Consider the following 23,388-nt stretch of genomic DNA (forward strand, 5'->3'; position numbering starts at 1 on the left):
TAGTGCTTTGAATATAGGTAAGATCATAGCATCTATCTAGCTGACTAGTACTTTTGAATGATATATTCTTTGATATCATATGTTAGTTTGAAAAATGACTCTTTTTGTCTAAAATGTTTTTCCTTTAGCCATCGATTAATCTAAAAAATGTATGCTTTAACTCAGTAGTTACTGTTATTCCCTTGTATTTTTTGTACCAGTGCAATACATCTCAGGTCAACACCATATACAAGGAATAATTACCTTTTTTGGCATTTCCCTCCTAGGAAAACGGATGTTTGCAGGAGAGGGCCTAGCCCGCATGGAGTTATTTTTATTCCTGACCACAATTTTACAGAACTTTAAGCTGAAATCTGTACTTCAACCAAAGGATATTGATACAACTCCAGTTTTCCATGGATTTGCCTCTCTACCACCATTTTATGAGCTGTGCTTCATTCCTCTCTAAAGAGATCAAATTGCCTGGCTCCTGATGTGTTGTATTTTCTCCCTTCAAATAACTCCTATATTCCTCAAGATTCAAGAAATATCCATATTGCATTTTCCAGTTTCTGGAGTCACTGCTCACATATATCTGCACTTCCATATTCTCTGTAACAGTCTCCCCATCTCATGTACCTATGTATATCTAAATTTGAGTTCTTACTGTGGTTTAGCTGTAGCACTGGTAATTCACAGAAATTTATCTTCTTTATGTTCTCAAAAATAAGATCTTTTGATTGAGTTGCCTTTGTTCAGTGTTTCCTTACAATTCAGGCTAAAACCAAAACACTAGATTCTCAATATATCATTTTGTTCCGTATAATGATAACAGAGCATGTAAAGTGGCAGTTCTGGGGAGGAACAGGTTCCTCCTGTTGCCCTTTTCATTCAAGTCTGAAGACCCAACCTTCATCTTCAGTGCATGTCTCAAAGTCAGTGCATGTGCTCGTTATACCAGAGTTTGGGAGGCAGGCACAGGAGGATCCCTTGGGTTTCCTGGTCACCCACACTAGATTAATAGCCATACTAGGGAGATAAACTGTCTCGCATAACAAGACAAGATGTTTCTAAAAGAAACAGTACTAGTAAAAGTTTTACTTCTGGCCTTTACATAGATATGGCGCTCTTCTCAAACATGCAACTAGTCATGCACACACTATCTTCCCCTTTAACTAATATAAAAAGGAATGTGAATGGGAGATTAGTAAGAAAGCTTTTTTTCCTGAATGTTAAGTATAGCCACTAGCAGTATTTGTGTTTGAAACATATAAATGCTGATGAGAAACTGAAGTACTCTGTAGACAAATATAATGAAGACAACTCACAGGGAGGAATAAACATGCAGGTTGTGCCAAGGTTTACTTTCAACAACACTGACAAAAGGCTCTTAGTACTTTTTCCTTTGATTTATTCTTTCTTCATATAGCATCTCCTCACTGTAGCCCCTCCCCCAACATTCCACTTCTTCAAGTTCCTCTACTACCATTATTCTTCCCCAGATTCATTGTTCTTTCATTTCCCTTCAGAAAATAGCAGGCCTTCTAGGGATATCAAGCCAACTTGGCATTAAAAGGTGTGGCGAGATTAGCTACAAATCGTCATATCAAGGTCCTACTCGACAAGGAAGAGGAAAATGGTCCAAAGAGTAGACAAATGAGGCAGAGATACCCAGACTCCTCCTGTTAGGAGTCCCCAAAACACTAAGCTATGCAACCACATCATGTATGCAGAGGACCTAATGCAGACCCATTTGGTCTTTGCTTCCATCTATGTGAACTGTTATGGCTCTGAATAGTTGATTATCTAGGCTGTGTTCTCATGATGATTTTTTTTTGTATACATGTGCTTTTAGGACTGACCACTTGGTATTTGTGCTAGTAAGAACCTTTTCCCATGGGATTTGGGTGCAGGAAACTGTGGGATGTTCACTTCCGGGCAGAGCCAAAAACAGGAAGGGCTCTGACCCCGAGGAATTCTGCCTCTGTGTATCCTGATACAACCAAGCAGGTCACTTGGTAGCAGAAAAGTGGGTCTTATCTCTGCTCTCAACTGTGGTGGTGCTTCTGGGACTGTCTTCCAGCTCTAGGCGTGGGCAGGAATTAAAGGGTCCTGCCTCTGATTGCTCCTATAGGTTCTTGCACCCAGTGGCCACAGATGGCACTGTGCAATTCTCTTGGGTCTGGACTGTGGGCAGAGGATCTTCTCCTCTCACTTCTCAGAAGTATCCACACTTCTGAATGTCCAGCTCTCTCCCCCATGGGATATTGGTGCAGGGAGTTGTTTGGCCAGTTCATTAAGGTCCTGGGCACAGTAAATTAATTATTCCATTTGTTTACACTTCAAATGGTATCTCCCTTCCCAGTTAACTCACTATACCACACCCATCCCATCTACCATCTCCCCTCTCAGCTTTGCCTCCATTAGGGTGCTTCCTACCCCATCCACCCACTCCTGCTCCACCATTCCAGCATCCTCTTATGCTGGGGCATCAAATCTCCCCAGTACCTCTGGCTTTCCCCCATTGATGTTAGATAAGGCCATCCTTAGCCATATATGTATCTGGAGCCGTGGATCCTTCCCTGTACACCCCTTGGTGCTATAATTCCTGGGAGCACTAGGTAGTCTGGATAGCTGATGTTGCTCTTCCTATGGGGCTGCAATCCCTCTCTGCTACCCCATTGCTTCTGCTGTCTCCCGTACCGGAGGCCTGGAGCTCAGTGTGATGGTTGGCTCCAAGCTTCTACATCTGCACTGATCAGTTGCTGGCTGAACCTCCCAGTTAACAGCTAGACCAGGTTCCTGCCCCGCGCTACGTCTCGCCAGCAGGAACGACGCGGCACACACAGGATCCTACTGCAGAAAAGCTTTAATGCGTCTTGAGAGGGAGAGCATAAGCTTACAATGCGGAGACGCCGAGTGAGGAATAACCATCCCTTATATAGGAAACTATCCTCGCCTAGGACGTGTCACTCTCTGACTGGTCGCTGCCAATTATGCCAGATGACGTACCAAAACGTACGTGTCCCTTTGAGTAGGGAAGTTACCAGGTGCCTGCGTATTGCCCTTTTTACTAGGTGCATTCTGCCGGATGCCGGTGTCATCTTGTAATGGAGTTTGTGAGGACAGCTCCTCACATATGTGAGGACAGCTCCTCGGACAGCTCCTCACATCTGTGAGGACAGCTCCTCGGACAGCTCCTCACATCTCACCCTTTTCTGTTTTTTTTTTTTTTTAAGCAAACAGGACACCCAGATATAGGAGGGCGAAGACAGAGGTCATATCCTTGTACAAAGTTGGCGAACCTGTACAAGAGAGATACCCTTAGGCTGTTGTTGGGACCCAGGGCACTCCCGACCCGTCGCACTGCCATTTTTCGAGGGAGGGAAAACTGGGGCAGAAACCCTCATGTAATATGACATGCCTTCCAGGGAGCGTATTTGGTAGAACTTCCCTGTGCGATGCTAAGCTCGTCACCCCTCATGGGCTGCTCAAGCCAGACACTCTAATCCTGTGCAATGAACCAAGGTTCTAGGAGTGCAAGAGCTGTCCAGCCGGCGACCTGTTGCTTGAGCATGGTCAACCAGATATCGGCTGACGCTCCTTGTTCAAGGGCTACAAGCGCCTGGGCGATCACTACTTTATCCTTTCTTGTTTGAGATCTCAATTTGCAAAGCAACCAGAGGAGTAACACTAATCCACAGCAGAGGATCACTCCAAAAAGTCCCACTCCCACCCATTCCTTGAAATAAGAGACTGCTGAGGTGATCCAGGACGACAATCCCTCCATCAAAGACAGGTCCAGTCAGGTAGAAATTACTTGAATGATGGTCGCTCTCAGCTCCCGAAGTGTCTGTTCAAACTCCGAGGTCCAATTCTGTAACAGATGCTGTGAAAGACTCTTAGACAGATTAGCAGCTCGGGTAAATTTGTCATATTATATGGAGGTGACACAAAGGCCTGGGAGTTTTTGCTCACAGCCAAGCTGGGCCAGTTGCCATAGAATGTCTAATTGCTCTCGGACCAGATCTATACGTTGGTTGACAAGCATAAGGCCTCCCTATGTCTGAGTATTGGCCGAGGCCTGTCTGTCCCGAGACACCAGAGATGGTGGCCGATAAATCATTGATAGTTTGGGTTGTCTGTACTGAATTTGACAAGGCCAATGCCGAGGCAGTAACCGAGGCAGCGACTGCTGTCGTAGCAATAATGCCAGCAATAATTGCAGAAGTACCAAAATCTCTTTTTCCTCTAAATAAGGTCATGGTCCCCGAGGTATCAACAGGGATCGGGATAAAGCGCGGCATGCGGGTAACTACTGCGATATTTTATATGAGTAGCTGTCCAGACAGAGGCAGCAGGTTTGATGTTCCCCGTCCAGGAAAATGACAACCGTCCCTTTTCGCCCTTTCCTCCAAGTAGCATCGCCATGGGTGTAAGATCAGTGCAGCTACCATTAACGCAATGTAAGGCCACCACCATAGAGAACTGTGGTGTTAGCCACAATGTCCTCCTCAACAGTTCCCCATGTGGCCTCCCTTAACCAAGCAGAAGATTGATTATATAACATAATGCAAGGGAGATCAAAAGATGTTTTGTTGAATATGCCAAAACAAAGGCTGCCCTTAAGGGGAATAGTCCTATTTTCTTTTAGTCGTTCAACCTGTGGATCCTTAGGTAAATAGGCCAACCCTAAATCCCTGTTAGTGGTACATCACCGGCATCGGGAGTGGAAAGGTTGACATTACTCCCCATCGTAGCTCGCCCTGCACCGTTGCTGGCATCCATGGAAGAAGAGTGAGGAGGTGCAGGAGTCCCAGTCCCTTCTTGATCACTTGCTGTGATGCTCTGAGTAAGTCGTCCTGGGATCCATATGGGATTTTCATTGTCCTGTGGAAAAACACAGACAGCTCCCCTGGATCTTATTAAAACAGGATCCGATCCGGGCCTTTCCATTCATTTGTTAATACATCCTTCCATTTGACTAATTCTTTTGTCCTCTTGGGCTCTGAGCAATGTGGCTCAGCCGTTGTTTGTCCAGCTTCATCAAGATTTAAAAAATTTAAGGTAAAAAGGGCCAGAGCAGTGGCCACTCGGGGTGTTGGGGGGAGTTCTATCATAATTCCCCTTCTTTGTTTTATTAAATATGATTTGAGCGTCCGATGAGCACGCTCTATGATTCCCTGTCCTTGAGGGTTGTAGGGCAGGCCCATCAGGTGGGTAACCTGCACCTGAGCACAAAACTGACGGAATTTTTGAGATGTGTAGGCGGGGCCATTGTCAGTTTTTACACATTTTGGCTTTCCCCAAGCACTCCATGCTTCAAGGCAGTGCTGAATGACATGTGTTGTTTTTTCTCCTGTAAGTGGGGTGGCATGTAGAATGCCAGAACATGTGTCTATAGATACATGCACATACTGTAATTTTCCAAAAGTAGAATTATGAGTAACATCCATTTGCAAGATTTGCAAGGGCTGTATTCCTCTCGGGTTGACCCCGATGTGAGGACCTGGGAGGAACTGGCAGCACTGTTGGCATTGGGTGACTATATCACGTGTCTCTTTTCTAGTTATAGAGAAGCGGCGGTGTAAAGTTTCTGAGGTGACATGGAAATTGCCATGAAAGGCTTTAGCGGCCTCTAAAGGAGAGGCCAGGGCCACAGCTATCATTTTTGTGGCTTTGTCAACCAAATCATTCTCTGAACTCATTGGGCCAGGGAGTCCAGAATGGGCCCGTATATGAATAATGTATACAGGGAATCTTCTATTTAATAGGATAATTTGGATTTTTCGGAAAATATCTGCCACCTTACTAGTGGTTTTAATTATACCGGCGGTTTCAAGAATACTAACAGCATTAACCACATAGGAGGAATCTGAAACAATATTTAGAGGAACCTGGAATTTTTCAATGACCTCCATGACCACTAGGCATTCTACCACTTGGGGTGAGGTTTCAAAATATTGTCGAGAGAATACTTGGGAGTTTACCACATATGCTCCCACCCCTGTTTTTGACCCATCCGTATACACCGTTATCCCCTCCTTTAATGGTTTGTGGGATGTGATGCGAGGGAAAACAATAGGTTGTGATCTTGCGAAACACAATAGGGGGTGTTTAGGATAATGATTATCTATCTTCCCTGTAAAGGATGTGAGCAGCACTGCCCAATCATCAGAGGTAGCGGCTAGAGTTTGGACTTGGTAGGGTGTATATGGGATAATCAAGGATTGGGGTGGAGTCCCAAAGTGACAGATGGCAGCTTTTAGGCCCTTAATAGCCAGATGTGCTACTGCGGTTGGATACCAATCAATAATCTTCACAGGGGAAGCATGTGGATGGATCCATAACAGTGGACCTTGTTGCCATAAAACGGCAGTGGGTAAATCCTTGGTATCTAGTACACAGAGTGAAAAAGGTAGAGACCAATCAATGTGTTGCAATTGGGCCTGTTTTATGGCATCTTCTACTTTTAGTAAGGCCTTGGTTGCAGCGGGAGTTAGCACACGAGGGGAGGTGATGTGGCCGTCCCCTTCCAATATTTCGAACAAAGGTTTTAATTCCGCGGAAGGGATTTTCAAAAATGGTCTCAACCAGTTGATATCTCCCAAGAGCTTCTGAAAGTCATTAAGAGTATGGAGGTGGTCTCTACGGATTTCCAGTTTCTGGGGTATAATCTTATCAGGGAAAATAATGGATCCTAGAAAATGGCCTGTGTCAGCAATTTGGACCTTTTCTGTAGCAATATGTAAGTCCCATTGTTTAAGGGTTTTTTTGTAATAAGGAATAGGCTTGTTTGAGGAATTCTAAGTCTTTATGACACATCAATATATCATCCATGTAATGGATTAACAGTAAATTTGGATAGGTCTCCCTGACTGGTTTGAGGGCTTCCTGAACATATAACTGACACATCGTAGGGCTGTTGGCCATGCCCTGAGGTAGGACCTTCCACTGGTATCTTTTATCAGGTTCAATATGATTAATTGATGGGAGAGTAAAAGCAAACCTGGGCCTATCTGGGGGGTAAAGAGGAATAGAGAAAAAACAATCCTTGATATCTATTATTACCAAATTCCAATCTTTTTGTAGGGCCGAGAGTATAGGAAGGCCCCGCTGAATGGGTCCAAGGGATTCCATCTGATCGTTAATGGCCCTCAAGTCATGGAGTAGTCGCCATTTTCCTGATTTTTTCCTTATTACAAAAATTGGGGTGTTCCAAGGAGAGGTAGAGGGCTCCAAATGTCCCAATCTTAATTGTTCATCCACCAGTCCTGTAGCTGCCTGTAATTTCTCAGAGGTTAATGGCCATTGGGGAACCCACACCGTGTCCTCCGTCCTCCATGGTATGGGTCGTGCTGCCCCAATGGCGCCTAGGAAAAACCCAGGCCTTGTTTATGGGGGTTGGCAATCGGTTCAATGGGCGTGAGACAACCCTGTTCTAATCGCCCTAGGCCTTTCCCTTCCTTATAGCCCATCCTTGACATCATGTGGGCCACTTGTGGGGGGTATTCATTAGATAAGGTCAGTCCCATGGTCTGCATAACATCCCTCCCCCAAAGATTAACTGGCAGGGGAAGTACATAAGGAATAAATTGTCCCTGTCGGCCATCGGCAGTTGTCCAAGTTAGAGTGGCAGAGCTGATCATAGGGCATGACTGGTAGCCTAATCCTTGTAGTGAGTGAGAAGATTTTGTGGTAGGCCATGATTGAGGCCACCATTTTGAGGAAATTATACTTTTATCAGCCCCAGTATCCAGTATGCCTTCGAATTTCTTTCCATTAATTTCTAAGCTCAATTTTGGGCGGTTGTTAAGGTGAACCACCAAATATGCCGAATCATGACCAGTGGACCCCATGGGTCCCTTGGTATCTTGTATCGTGGCCTGGAAGCACAGAAGGAGTAATAACTGTGCTATTCTATCTCCTTTACTTATGGAAAAAACCCCATCGGGACTTGAACAAAGAATCTGAATATCAAGAGAGCGCTGAGCTTCAACAAGGCCTGGATGGACTATCAGTCCTTGTAGGGCAAGAGATCCTCTCCCAAGGACAAGGCCTATGGTTCCCGGGGGTAGAGGCCCCACAGTCTGAGCAGGAATTGGCTGAATGCCCATCTGGGGCATTAGAAAGAAGTCTGAGGCGGCACGCAGGTCCAATTTTGTGTCGCCTCTTGGGGGACCTCCTCTGCCGGGGTCGTGGCCCTGTGAAAGCGGTTCCCATATCTTTGAGGGCCCTGGGACCGGGGGCCCACCAGCCCGTTTTTTGACATCTCATTAGGTCGAGTCTCCAAAGGAGGGAGTAGTTTGCCTTTAATGTCTCTCACTGATTGGCACTGGTCAGCCCTATGGTAGCCTTTGCCACATCGGACACAGAGGGTTGCAGACCCCCTGTCTCTTTTTGTCATCCTGCAGTCTCTTTTTAGATGGCCTGTTTTCCCACATTGAAAGCATGATCTTTTATCCGTCCCTTTAACGGGGCGTTGCTGGAACTGGAGAATGGCAGCCGCCAGGCCTGAGTTAGTAAGGGGCCCTCCAAGTTCCCTGCAAACTCTAAGCCAATCCTGTAGCCCTTTATTTCCTCGGGGGGGCTATGGCTGTTTGGCACTCCTGGGTGGCTTGCTCGAAAACGAGCTGTTCTATTAGTGGTGCTGCTTGTTCAGGATCGCCAAAGATTCGTCCTGCAGCCGCTGTCATTCTAGCTACAAAATCTGAGAAATTTTCCTGGGGTCCCTGAACGATTTTTGTAAGTTGATTATCAATCCCTCCTCTCCTGGACAGTGCCTTCCAGGCTCTAATAGCTGTGCTGGAGACCTGAGCATAGGCGCCCCAGTGGTAAGCAGACTGATCAGCTGCAAAGCGGCCCTGTCCTGTTAAGAGTTCGAAAGTCCATTCTTGTTGCTCAGGTATTAAGGCCGTAGCATTTGCTCTGGCCTGTGTTTGGGCTGCCTCATACCAGAGCGCTTTCCATTCATGTATTAGCCCATGCTGGCAAGGGCTGCCTTAGCAATCATCTGCCAATCAGCTGGTGTCAATGCTGTCATGGCCAACCTGTCGAGTTGTGTTAGAGTAAAGTTGGCCGTGACTCCATACTTTCTAACTGATTCCGCTAATTCCTTAATCTGATTATATTCAACAGGGGCATGGACCCGTCCTCCCTCCGGAGTCTCAAAGATAGGAAATGTCATACTCAGCTTTCTTTTCACCCTCTCGGGGACTAGTGAGAAGGCGCGTGAGCGTGTCTCATATGGAGGAGGCGCCGTTGGTGGCGGCCGCGCTAGAAGGCTTCTATTACTTCCCCTACATTCATCTGGGTAATATCTTTCCTCCTCATATTTAGCTGCTTCCTCATCTAGCTCAGCCTCCTCCTCTGAGTCTAAGGTTTCATTTTCAGAGCTTTCAGAAATGTCGAGGTTCAGCGCTTCTAGCTCTTTCACAGGGTATAGGCTGGCTCCCCCTCCTGGTTTATGTGTAGAGGAGGAAGTATTGGAATCTGAAAATTTCAACGCTCCCTTGTCTTTGGACTTACCGGGAGGGCACTTTTTCTTTCTTAGGACGTCTTTTTTCTTGCGCGCGCCCAACCTCTCACTACGTTCAGTTTCTGACAGACTTTCCCGGACTACCTCGAGAGTGGCCTGTCCTTCTACTACTGCTGCCTTACACGTTTCATCCTTTAAACAATTCTTAACCAGCTTCCATATAGCTTTGGTCCCTAGGCACAGATCCTCTTCCGCCAATTTTCTGTCAAGGTCTTTTCCAAGTTTGTTCCATGAGGCAATCGTAAACGAGCCTGAACAGGCAAACCAAGGCGCCACCCTCTCCACCTCCTTCACAAAGTTTTTAAGTGTTCCTCCTCCAATTTTGATGTTCCTCTGCTTTAACACTGTTTCCAAGGCTGTGACCACAGACTGTGAGGATCCCATGATGGGCCAGGAACGCCGGCGGCTTACCTACGTCCGTCTGACAAGGCGTGAGGTGAAAGGGTAGAGACGGACACGCTGCTCTCTTATGTACGGGAGTCTTACACGCGCCTCCCCAGATGGTGCCGCTTATGTACGTCGGCCTTATCGCGTCCTTGTTAAAAGGGAGCTGCGCGAAGCTCACTTATATACGAGAGACTGAGACGCGCCTTCAGCTGCTGTGATCGTCCTTTTAACAGCGAAAACGGTGAAAACAGAACACAAAGAGTAGGGTGGCTCCCAGGACAAATACTATAGCCTCAACAAATCCTTCCCAAGGCGGTGACAACCCCAGACCAAAGTCCAAGGGAGGGCTGCCTCTCCGAACGTATCTACCTGCAGTTCTGAATCCTCCTTGTCGCCAAGGGATCTCCGAAGGTGCTGACGATGGTGAGGTCTTTCCCGGGTTTTTGGCACCAGATGTCCCGCGCTTCGTCTTGCCAGCAGGAACGACACGGCACACACAGGATCCTACTACAGAAAAGCTTTAATGCGTCTTGAGAGGGAGAGCATAAGCTTACAATGTGGAGACGGAGAGTGAGGAATAACCGTCCCTTATATAGGAAACTATCCTCGCCTAGGACGTGTCACTCTCTGACTGGTCGCCGCCAATTATGCCAGATGACGTACCAAAACGTACGTGTCCCTTTGAGTAGGGACATTACCAGGCGCCTGCGTATTGCCCTTTTTACTAGGTGCGTTCTGCCGGATGCTGGTGCCATCTTGTAATGGAGTTTGTGAGGACAGCTCCTCACATATGTGAGAACAGCTCCTCGGACAGCTCCTCACATCTCTGTGAGGACAGCTCCTCGGACAGCTCCTCACAGTTCATAACTTCTTTTGATTTTTCAGTGCCCATGTTTAGTTTCTCTTTCCATGATCTGTCTACTGCTGAGAGAGGCATGTTGAAGTCTCCCAGTATTATTATGTGAGGTGCAATGTGTGTTTTAGCTTTAGTAATGTTTGTTTTTGAATGTAGTTGCCCTTGCGTTTGCATCATAGTTATTCAGGACTGGGAATTCATCTTGGTGTCAATTTTTTGATGAATATGAAGTGTCCCTCCTTACCTTTTTTGATAAGTTTTAGGTGAAAACCAATTTTAATCTATATTAGAATGGCTACTTCAGATTTTTTCTTGGGATCATTAGCTTGGAAATATTTTTTCTCCATCTTTAGTAAATTGGGTATTTTTATTTACATTATAATTGTTATTACTTTCCCGGTTTCCAGGCCAAAATCCCCCTAACTCCTCCCCTTCCCCTTTTATAAGGGTGTTCCCCTCCCCATCCTTCCTCCATTGTCACCCTCCTTTCAACAATACCATTCACTGAGGGTTCAGTCTTGGCAGGACCAAGGGTTTCCGTTCCACTGGTGCCCTTAGTAGGCTATTTATTGCTATCGATGCAGTTGGAGCCCAGGGTCAGTCCATGTATCATCTTTGGGTAGTGGCTTAGTCCCTGGAAGCTGTGGTTGGTTGGCATTGTTGTTCTTATGGGGTCTCAAGCCTCTTCAAGTTCTAAAAGTCCTTTCTCTGATTCCTTCCATGCGGGTCCCATTCTCAGTTCAGTGGTTTGCTGCAGGCATTCACCTATGTATTTGCTGTATTCTGGTTGTGTCTCTCAGGAGAGATCTACATCTGTTTCTTGTCAGCTTGCACTTCTTTGCTTAATCCATCTTATATAGTTTGGTGGCTGTATATGTATGGGCCACATATGAGGCAGGCTCTGAATGGGTGTTCCTTCAGCATCTGTTCTAAACTTTCCCTCTTTATTCCCTCCTAAAGGTATTCATGTTCTCCTTTTAAAGAAGGAGTGAAGCATTCCCATTTTGGGGATCCTTCTTGAATTTCATGTGTTCTGTTTACCTAGGGTAATTCGAGCATTTGGGCTAATATCCACTTATCATTGAGTGCATACCATGTGTATTTTTCTGTAATTGTGTTACCTCACACAGGATGGTATTTTCCAGTTCCACCCATTTGCCTATGAATTTGCGGAAGTCATTGTTTTTGATACCTGAGTAATATTCCATTGTGTAGATTTACAGCATTTTCTATATCCATTTCTCTGTTGAAGGGCATCTGGATTCTTTCTACCTTCTGGCTCTTATAAATAAAGCTGCTCTGAACATAGTGGAGTATGTGTATTTATTATTTCTGGGGGCATCTTTTGGGTATATGCCCAAGAGAGGTATAGCTGGGTCCTCATGTAGTTCAATGTACAATTTTCTGAGGAACCTCCAGACTGATTTCCAGAACAGTTGTATCAGTCTGCAATCCCACCAACAATGGTGTGTTCCTCTTTCTCCACTTCCTTCCTAGCATCTGATGTAGCTGGAGTTTTTGATTTTAACAATTCTGAATGGCATGAGTAGGAATCTCAGGGTTGTTTTGATTTGCATTTCCCTTATGACTAAAGATGTTGAACATTTCTTTAGGTGTTTCTCAGACATTTGGCATTCATCAGCTGTGAATTCTTTGCTTAGCTTTGAACCCCATTTTTAATAAGGTTATTTGTCTCCCTGCAGTTTAACTTCTTGAGTTCTTCGTATATTTTGGATATAAGTTCTCTATCAGTTGTAGGATTGATAGACTTCTTTTCCCATTCTGTTGGTTGTTGTTTTGTCCTAAAAACAGTGTCCTTTGCCTTACAGAAACTTTGCAGTTTTATGAAATCCCACTTTTCAGTTCTTGATCTTAGTGCATAAGCCATTGGCGTTTTGTTCGAGAAATGTTCTCCAGTGCCCATGTGTTCAAGGTTCTTCCCCAATTTTTCTTCTATTAGTTTGAGTGTATCTGGTTTGTTGTGGAGGTCCTTGTTCCACGTGGAATTAAACTTTGTACAGGGTGATAAGAATGGGTCGATCTCCCACACCCGCGGATCCCGGCCCGCAGCAGCTCTCTGCTCCCAGACCCGGTGAGAGAGAGACCCAACCGCCTGGTCAGGTGGGCACTCCTGAGGCTGCAGAGCGGAAGAGACCACCAACACTGCTCACCCCTGCCCACATCCCTGGCCCAAGAGGAAACTGTATAAGGCCTCTGGGCTCCCGTGGGGGAGGGCCCAGGAGCGGCAGGACTTCTGCGCCTGAGACACCACCGGAACCTGAAAGAAACAGATCGGATAAACAGTTCTCTGCACCCAAATCCCGTGGGAGGGAGAGCTAAACCTTCAGAGAGGCAGACAAGCCTGGGAAACCAGAAGAGACTGCTCCCTGCACACACATCTCGGACGCCAGAGGAAAAAGCCAAAGACCATCTGGAACCCTGGTGCACTGAAGCTCCCGGAAGGGGCGGCACAGGTCTTCCTGGTTGCTGCCGCTGCAGAGAGCCCCTGGGCAGCACCCCACGAGCGAACCGGAGCCTCGGGACCACAGGTAAGACCAAATTTTCTGCTGCAAGAAAGCTGCCTGGTGAGCTTGGGACACGGAAGCAGAATTTCTCTAGGAGGCACGGTCTGTGTTTACCGGAAGTCCCACACCCGCGGATCCCGGCCCGCAGCAGCTCTCTGCTCCCAGACCCGGTGAGAGAGAGACCCAACCGCCTGGTCAGGTGGGCACTCCTGAGGCTGCAGAGCGGAAGAGACCACCAACACTGCTCACCCCTGCCCACATCCCTGGCCCAAGAGGAAACTGTATAAGGCCTCTGGGCTCCCGTGGGGGAGGGCCCAGGAGCGGCAGGACTTCTGCGCCTGAGACACCGCCGGAACCTGAAAGAAACAGACCGGATAAACAGTTCTCTGCACCCAAATCCCGTGGGAGGGAGAGCTAAACCTTCAGAGAGGCAGACAAGCCTGGGAAACCAGAAGAGACTGCTCCCTGCACACACATCTCGGACGCCAGAGGAAAAAGCCAAAGACCATCTGGAACCCTGGTGCACTGAAGCTCCCGGAAGGGGCGGCACAGGTCTTCCTGGTTGCTGCCGCTGCAGAGAGCCCCTGGGCAGCACCCCACGAGCGAACCTGAGCCTCGGGACCACAGGTAAGACCAAATTTTCTGCTGCAAGAAAGCTGCCCGGTGAACTCAAGACACAGGCCCACAGGAACAGCTGAAGACCTGTAGAGAGGAAAAACTACTGAAAGACCCCAGCTTAGCAGCAGTAACGCCATTTTGCAAGGCTGTACTTAAGATGACTGGTTCAGGGAAAGGTTAGAACACTGAGTACACAGCGGCTGCCAAGCAGGATGTGTTTGGTTGAAGGCCTAGCAACAGGACGACTTCGGTTGAGCACCTGACAATGAAAAAAAGCCCCAGGAGAGGTCCCACACCCTGGTGGGGGGCCGAGTCAGTCGTTATGTTCCAAGAAGGTAGCTAAGAAACTTGCCCCCGGGCTGAACCCTTGGGGGGCCGAGTCAGCCGTTATGTTTCTGGAAGGTAGCTAGGAAACTTGCCCCCGGGCTAAACCCTTGCCATATTAGAATCCACCAATTATATCCCTGTAACCATGCATCTGCTTCTGTATGCTTGCTTCTGCTCCCCAAAATCCTATAAAAGCCCATCCTTGGTTCTGTGGGGCGCGCCAGTCCCCCGAGTGACTGAAGCGCCTGCAGGTGCCTGTGCCTGTGTATCCCGACAATAAACCAAATCCTCTTGCTGATTGCATCCTGTGGTGTCTCGGTCTGGTCTTTGGAGTTGGAGGGTCTCCATCCCGAGGGAAAGTTCTCCCTGAGAGCTTTTCATTTGGTGCGTTGGCCGGGAAAGGAGATCCTCCACCCAGGGACCACCGACCACCCACTGGGAGGTAAGCCGGCCGGCGTCTGTCTGTCTGTCTGATTTTGTCTCGTTCTGCCTTATTCTGTCTGTTCTGTGAGCGCTCAGCCAAGTCTGTTCTGTGAGCGCTCAGCCAGGTCTGTTCTGTGAGCGCTCAGCCAGGTCTGTTCTGTGAGTGCTCAGCCAGGTTCTGTGAGCGCTCAGCCAGGTCTGTTCTGTGAGCGCTCAGCCAGGTTGTTTGGAATTTGGGCGGGACGAAGAAGGAACTGACGAGCTCGGACTTCTCGCCCCGCAGCCCTGGAAGACGTTCCAAGGGTGTTAGGGGCCCGACTTTTCGGGGCCCAATCTGGGAGAGGAGAAAGATCCGGACTAACGGCACTCTGTCTGTATTTTTGGCTTTCAGAGGGCCCCGGACCTTTGCCACCTCCATCTGACTTTTTGCTTTCAGTTTGGTACCAAAGCCGTGTAGCACGCCTGTCTGTTGTTTGTTTGACTGTTGGTGTTGTTTGTTTTCTCTGTGTCCTAATCTTCCTTAGAACTAACATGGGACAGTCCCTAACAATGCCCCTAAGTCTCACTCTTGATCATTGGGAAGACGTCCACGACCAGGCACACAACCAGTCCGTCGAGGTTAAAAAAAAAAAAGGAAAAGGGCAGACTCTCTACACATCCGAGTGGCCCACTTTCGGAGCAGGATGGCCAGTGAATGACACATTTAATAAGATCATTATTTTACAGGTTAAAGATCGGGTCGTCCACGGACATCCTGACCAGGTTTCTTATATTATCACTTGAGAGAGTCTCGCCTTAAAACCCCCCTCCTGGGCGGAACCCTTCGTGGACCCGAATTGGCCTCCCCTCAACCCCCAGCCTGTCCCCTCGGCCCCGCCCGGTCTGCCGGCCACGTCTTAAGAAACCTGTCCTCCCGGCAGACCCAAACTCCCCTCTCATAGATCTTCTCTCTGACAGGGCCGGCTGAAACGGAGGAGGCAGAGCCGCCGGCCAGATCATTGCCGGGCCACAGTCTGATAAGGGTTTCTCCCCTGTCGCAGGGAGATTGCGCAATAAGCGCGAGGTGATGCCAGATACAACCTCCCAGGCTTTCCCACTTAGACAGGGAACCAGTGGCCAGACCCAATACTGGCCGTTTTCAGCAGCTGACAGCTGACATTTACAATTGGAAACAACACAACCCTTCTTTCTCCAAAGATCCGGTGGCACTCACCGACCTAATAGAATCTGTTTTACTTACCCACCAGCCTACTTGGGATGACTGCCAACAGCTCTTACAGGCCCTCTTAACCTCAGAAAAAAAAAACAAAGAGTGATCCTAGAGGCCAAAAAGCATGTTCTGGGAGATGATGGGCGTCCCACCCAGCTGCCTGAGGACCAAACTGGGATTTTAATACAGCTGAAGGTAAGGGACACCTACGCCTTTATCGCCAGTTGCTTCTAGCGGGTCTCCGAGGGGCTATACGACGCCCTACTAATTTGGCTCAGGTAAAACAGGTATTACAGGAAGCAGGGGAAACTCCCTCCGCCTTTCTAGAGAGACTTAAGGAGGCCTACCGTATGTACACTCCCTATGACCCAGATGACCCAGGACAAATGACGAGTGTCTCTATGTCCTTCATCTGGCAGGCTGCTCCAGATATCAGGACTAAGTTACAGAGGTTAGAAAATTTGCAGGGCTATACATTACAGGATTTACTTAAAGAAGCTGAAAAGATTTTTAATAAGAGAGAGAATTGAGTCGAATCTTGGCCGCCGTAGTTCAGAGCCAAGAAAGGAAGGGAGATAGGGGGGAGCTCGAAAGGGGCTGAAGCTGGATAAAGATCAATGTGCCTATTACAAAGAGAAAGGGCACTGGGCTAGAGAGTGCCCCAAGAAGCCTGGCGGACCCCGAAAGCCTCGACCACGAACCTCCCTCTTGGCTCTAGATAAAGATTAGGGAGGTCAGGGCCAGGAGCCCCCCCCTGAGCCCAGGGTAACGCTTAAAGTTGGGGGGCAGCCGGTTACTTTCCTGGTAGACACAGGAGCCCAGCATTCAGTCCTCACCCAAGCTTCAGGACAACTCAGCGACCGGACGGCCTGGGTACAAAGAGCTACTGGTGAGAAACAATACCGATGGACTACGGACCGCCGGGTTCAGCTGGCTACTGGTAAGGTGACCCATTCCTTCTTACATGTTCCAGACTGCCCGTACCCTCTGCTGGGCCGTGATCTGCTCACCAAACTAAAAGCACAAATTCATTTTGAGGAAGGAGGGGCCCAAATAACTGGCCCCCACGGAACTCCCCTTCAAGTTCTAACCCTATGAACCGGGACAGGACACTGGCTTGGGCAGAGACTGGTGGGATGGGGTTGGCGCTCCAACAGCCCCCATACAACTCCAGTCTCCATAAAACAATACCCCCTGTCACATGAAGCTTATCAAGGTATAAGGCCTCACATTACGAGGCTTCTAGATCAAGGCATCCTAATCCCCTGCCGGTCGCCTTGGAATACGCCTCTTCTGCCTGTTAAGAAACCCGGCACTGGAGATTATAGGCCAGTACAAGACTTGAGAAAGGTCAACAAGAGGATAGAAGATATTCATCCGACTGTTCCAAACCCTTACAATTTGCTCAGTAACTGTTCATCGATGAGAAACAGGGGTATGCTAAAGGGGTCCTAACACAAAGGTTGGGACTCTGAAAACGCCCTGTGGCCTACCTGTCTAAGAAATTGGACCCTGTGGCCTCCGGCTGGCCACCGTGCCTAAAGATGGTGGCTGCTATTGCTGTCCTGATCAAGGACGCTGGAAAATTGACTTTGGGACAGCCACTCACCATCCTAGCACCCCACGCAGTGGAGGCCTTGGTAAAGCAGCCCCCAGACCGCTGGCTCTCTAATTCTCACACCAAGCCTTGTTACTGGATGCAGAACGGGTTCAGTTTGGGCCCGTAGTCGCCCTCAATCCTGCCACCTTGCTTCCTCTACCAGAGGAGGCAAAACAGCATGACTGCCTACAAATCCTCGCAGAAGTACATGGAACCAGGCCGGACCTATCGGACCAGCCTCTTCAGAATGCTGACCACACATGGTACACGGATGACAACAGCTTCTTGGCAGAGGGAGAGTGAAAGGCTGGAGCTGCGGTCACTACGGAGGACAAAGTGATTTGGGCGAAAGCCCTGCCTGCTGGTACCTCCGCACAACGGGCTGAACTCATCGCCTTGACTCAGGCGTTCAAGATGACAAAAGGTAAGAGGCTAAATATATATACAGACAGCCGTTATGCCTTTGCCACGGCACACATCCACGGGGAGATCTACCGGAGGCGGGGGCTGCTCACATCTGAGGGTAAAGATATGGCTAAAATTCTGGCCCTCTTAGAAGCCCTATTCTTGCCCAAAAGACTGAGTACATTGTCCAGGACACCAGAAAGGGCACAACCCAGAGGCACGAAGAAACCGGCTGGCCGATGCCACGGCGCGAAAAGCGGCCATGAGCAAACAAATCTTGCCCTTAAATAGCCCAGACCAACCCACGCCCCCACCAGTGGGACAAACCAGTTGGGTTTATGCCCATGAGGACATAGAGCTCCTAAAAAAATGGGGGCCATCTACCACCCTCAACTAAAACAGTGGGTCTACAAAGGACTTTTGAATTGATCTCCTTTTTACATAAGAAGATAAAAACCTTACTAGATCGAGAAGAGATAAATCTGTTTTTTTTTTAATTGGGACAAAGCGATACAAAAGGTGACTGAGAGTTACAAAGCGTGTGCTCAGGTTAACCTGGGAAGGACCATGATTGGACAAGGAGTTCGTCCTAGGGGACACCGTCCCGACATCCATTGGGAAATTGATTTTACTGAAATTAAACCAGGTATATATGGATACAAGTATCTCCTAGTGTTTATAGACACCTTCTCAGGATGGGTCAAAGCCTTCCCCACGAAGCACGAGACTACAAAAATGGTCACCAAGAAGCTCCTCGAGGAAATCTTTCCCAGGTATGACATGCCTCAAGCGTTGAGGTCAGACAACGGGCCCGCTTTCGTCTCCCAAGTAAGTCAGTTGGTGGCCAAATTGCTGGGGATTGATTGGAAATTACATTGTGCCTATAGACCCCAGAGTTCAGGTCAGGTAGAACACATGAATAGAACAATTAAGGAGACTTTATCCAAACATACGCTTGCAACTGGCTCAAAGGATTGGGTGGCCCTCCTTCCCCTAGTTCTATATCGGGCCCGGAATACCCCGGGCCCCCATGGTCTAATTCCTTTTGAAATAATATATAGAACACCACCCCCATTTGTCCATTTCTTTGATTCAAACATTGCTGATTTTGCTGACAGCCCTTCTCTGAGGGCCCATTTACAGGCCCTACAGATTGTGCAGAGAGACGTCTGGAGACCTTTGGCCGCTGCTTACCAGGACAAGCTTGAACATCCGGTGGTGCCACACCTGTTCCAGATTGGAGACACCGTGTGGGTGCACAGACACCAGACCAAGAATCTCGAGCCACGGTGGAAAGGACCCTACACCGTCCTCCTGACTACCCTGACCGCCCTAAAGGTAGACGGAGTCTCGGCTTAGATCCACGCACCACACCTCAAGGCAGTCCGGTCTGAGGAATTGACTAATCACAACACTACACCCCAGACATGGAGAGTTCAGCGCACTCCAAACCCCTTAAAGTTAAAACTCCTACGTGGCTCCTCCTAGCCCTTTTGTGGCCTAGAGTCAGTGGGGGAATAAGCCCCCACCAGACAGAAATTTCTTGACCAAGTCGAGTGAAAGATTTCACTCAAAGTTAACAAAAAAAATGGGGGAATGAAAGACCCCAGCTTAGCAGCAGTAACGCCATTTTGCAAGGCTGTACTTAAGATGACTGGTTCAGGGAAAGGTTAGAACACTGAGTACACAGCGGCTGCCAAGCAGGATGTGTTTGGTTGAAGGCCTGGCAACAGGACGACTTCGGTTGAGCACCTGACAATGAAAAAAAGCCCCAGGAGAGGTCCCACACCCTGGTGGGGGGCCGAGTCAGTCTTTATGTTCCAAGAAGGTAGCTAAGAAACTTGCCCCCGGGCTGAACCCTTGGGGGGCCGAGTCAGCCGTTATGTTTCTGGAAGGTAGCTAGGAAACTTGCCCCCGGGCTAAACCCTTGCCATATTAGAATCCACCAATTATATCCCTGTAACCATGCATCTGCTTCTGTATGCTTGTTTCTGCTCCCCAAAATCCTATAAAAGCCCATCCTTGGTTCTGTGGGGCGCGCCAGTCCCCCGAGTGACTGAAGCGCCCGCAGGTGCCTGTGCCTGTGTATCCCGACAATAAACAAAATCCTCTTGCTGATTGCATCCTGTGGTGTCTCGGTCTGGTCTTTGGAGTTGGAGGGTCTCCATCCCGAGGGAAAGTTCTCCCTGAGAGCTTTTCACTACACGCCCGAAAGCAGAACACACTGTCCCCATAACTGACTGAAAGAGAGGAAAACAGGTCTACAGCACTCCTGACACACAGGCTTATAGGTCAGTCTAGCCACTGTCAGAAATAGCAGAACAAAGTAACACTAGAGATAATCTGATGGCGAGAGGCAAGCGCAGGAACCCAAGCAACAGAAACCAAGACTGCATGCCATCATCGGAGCCCAATTCTCCCACCAAAACAAACATGGAATATCCAAACACACCAGAAAAGCAAGATCTAGTTTCAAAATCATATTTGATCATGATGCTGGAGGACTTCAAGAAAGACATGAGCACACTTAGGGAAACACAGGAAATCATTAATAAACAAGTAGAAGCCTACAGAGAGGAATGGCAAAAATCCCTGAAAGAATTCCAGGAAAACACAATCAAACAGATGAAGGAATTAAAAATGGAAATAGAAGCAATCAAGAAAGAACACATGGAAACAACCCTGGATATAGAAAACCAAAAGAAGAGACAAGGAGCTGTAGATACAAGCTTCACCAACAGAATACAAGAGATGGAAGAGAGAATCTCAGGAGCAGAAGATTCCATAGAAATCATTGACTCAACTGTCAAAGATAATGTAAAGCGGAAAAAGCTACTGGTCCAAAACATACAGGAAATCCAGGACTCAATGAGAAGATCAAACCTAAGGATAATAGGTATAGAAGAGAGTGAAGACTCCCAGCTCAAAGGACCAGTAAATATCTTCAACAAAATCATAGAAGAAAACTTCCCTAACCTAAAAAAAGAGATACCCATAGGCATACAAGAAGCCTACAGAACTCCAAATAGATTGGACCAGAAAAGAAACACCTCCCGTCACATAATTGTCAAAACACCAAACGCACAAAATAAAGAAAGAATATTAAAAGCAGTAAGGGAAAAAGGTCAAGTAACATATAAAGGGAGACCTATCAGAATCACACCAGACTTCTCGCCAGAAACTATGAAGGCCAGAAGATCCTGGACTGATGTCATACAGACCCTAAGAGAACACAAATGCCAGCCCAGGTTACTGTATCCAGCAAAACTCTCAATTAACATTGATGGAGAAACCAAGATATTCCATGACAAAACCAAATTTACACAATATCTTTCTACAAATCCAGCACTACAAAGGATAATAAATGGTAAAGCCCAACATAAGGAGGCAAGCTATACCCTAGAAGAAGCAAGAAACTAATCGACTTGGCAACAAAACAAAGAGAATGAAAGCACACAAACATAACCTCACATCCAAATATGAATATAACGGGAAGCAATAATCACTATTCCTTAATATCTCTCAATATCAATGGCCTCAACTCCCCAATAAAAAGACATAGATTAACAAACTGGATACGCAACGAGGACCCTGCATTCTGCTGCCTACAGGAAACACACCTCAGAGACAAAGACAGACACTACCTCAGAGTGAAAGGCTGGAAAACAAATTTCCAAGCAAATGGTCAGAAGAAGCAAGCTGGAGTAGCCATTCTAATATCAAATAAAATCAATTTCCAACTAAAAGTCATCAAAAAAGATAAGGAAGGACACTTCATATTCATTAAAGGAAAAATCCACCAAGATGAACTCTCAATCCTAAATATCTATGCCCCAAATACAAGGGCACCTACATACGTAAAAGAAACCTTACTAAAGCTCAGAACACACATTGCACCTCACACAATAATAGTGGGAGATTTCAACACCCCACTCTCATCAATGGACAGATCATGGAAACAGAAATTAAACAGTGATGTCGACAGACTAAGAGAAGTCATGAGCCAAATGGACTTAACGGATATTTATAGAACATTCTATCCTAAAGCAAAAGGATATACCTTCTTCTCAGCTCCTCATGGTACTTTCTCCAAAATTGACCATATAATTGGTCAAAAAACGGGCCTCAACAGGTACAGAAAGATAGAAATAATCCCATGCGTGCTATCGGACCACCACGGCCTAAAACTGGTCTTCAATAACAATAAGGGAAGAATGCCCACATATACGTGGAAATTGAACAATGCTCTACTCAATGATAACCTGGTCAAGGAAGAAATAAAGAAAGAAATTAAAAACTTTTTAGAATTTAATGAAAATGAAGATACAACATACTCAAACTTATGGGACACAATGAAAGCTGTGCTAAGAGGAAAACTCATAGCGCTGAGTGCCTGCAGAAAGAAACAGGAAAGAGCATATGTCAGCAGCTTGACAGCACACCTAAAAGCTCTAGAACAAAAAGAAGCAAATACACCCAGGAGGAGTAGAAGGCAGGAAATAATCAAACTCAGAGCTGAAATCAACCAAGTAGAAACAAAAAGGACAATAGAAAGAATCAACAGGACCAAAAGTTGGTTCTTTGAAAAAATCAACAAGATAGATAAACCCTTAGCCAGACTAACGAGAGGACACAGAGAGTGCGTCCAAATTAACAAAATCAGAAATGAAAAGGGAGACATAACTACAGATTCAGAGGAAATTCAAAAAATCATCAGATCTTACTATAAAAACCTATATTCAACAAAATTTGAAAATCTTCAGGAAATGGACAATTTCCTAGACAGATACCAGGTATCAAAGTTAAATCAGGAACAGATAAACCAGTTAAACAACCCCATAACTCCTAAGGAAATAGAAGCAGTCATTAAAGGTCTCCCAACCAAAAAGAGCCCAGGTCCAGATGGGTTTAGTGCAGAATTCTATCAAACCTTCATAGAAGACCTCATACCAATATTATCCAAACTATTCCACAAAATTGAAACAGATGGAGCCCTACCGAATTCCTTCTACGAATCTACAATTACTCTTATACCTAAACCACACAAAGACACAACAAAGAAAGAGAACTTCAGACCAATTTCCCTTATGAATATCGACGCAAAAATACTCAATAAAATTCTGGCAAACCGAATTCAAGAGCACATCAAAACAATCATCCACCATGATCAAGTAGGCTTCATCCCAGGCATGAAGGGATGGTTTAATATACGGAAAACCATCAACGTGATCCATTATATAAACAAACTGAAAGAACAGAACCACATGATCATTTCATTAGATGCTGAGAAAGCATTTGACAAAATTCAACACGCCTTCATGATAAAAGTCCTGGAAAGAATAGGAATTCAAGGCCCATACCTAAACATAGTAAAAGCCATATACAGCAAACCAGTTGCTAACATTAAACTAAATGGAGAGAAACTTGAAGCAATCCCACTAAAATCAGGGACTAGACAAGGCTGCCCACTCTCTCCCTACTTATTCAATATAGTTCTTGAAGTTCTAGCCAGAGCAATCA

General features: G+C 46.9%; 2 pseudogenes across 1 annotated transcript in view; one reads left to right on the forward strand and one right to left on the reverse strand.

The window, feature by feature from the left end:
• Cyp2c6_v1-ps2 (cytochrome P450, family 2, subfamily C, polypeptide 6, variant 1, pseudogene 2) overlaps positions 1-19,991 on the forward strand; it is a 56,564-nt pseudogene extending 36,573 nt beyond the window's left edge. Inside the window, exon 9 of the transcript XR_005499678.2 lies at positions 267-19,991. The product of XR_005499678.2 is annotated as a cytochrome P450, family 2, subfamily C, polypeptide 6, variant 1, pseudogene 2 (transcript). The remainder of the gene's footprint in view (positions 1-266) is intronic.
• LOC134485235 (igE-binding protein-like) lies at positions 8,105-9,175 on the reverse strand (annotated as a pseudogene).
• Positions 19,992-23,388: the final 3,397 nt, after the last annotated feature.

Source organism: Rattus norvegicus, chromosome 1 (assembly GCF_036323735.1).
Source record: "Rattus norvegicus strain BN/NHsdMcwi chromosome 1, GRCr8, whole genome shotgun sequence".
Lineage (NCBI taxonomy): Eukaryota > Metazoa > Chordata > Mammalia > Rodentia > Muridae > Rattus > Rattus norvegicus.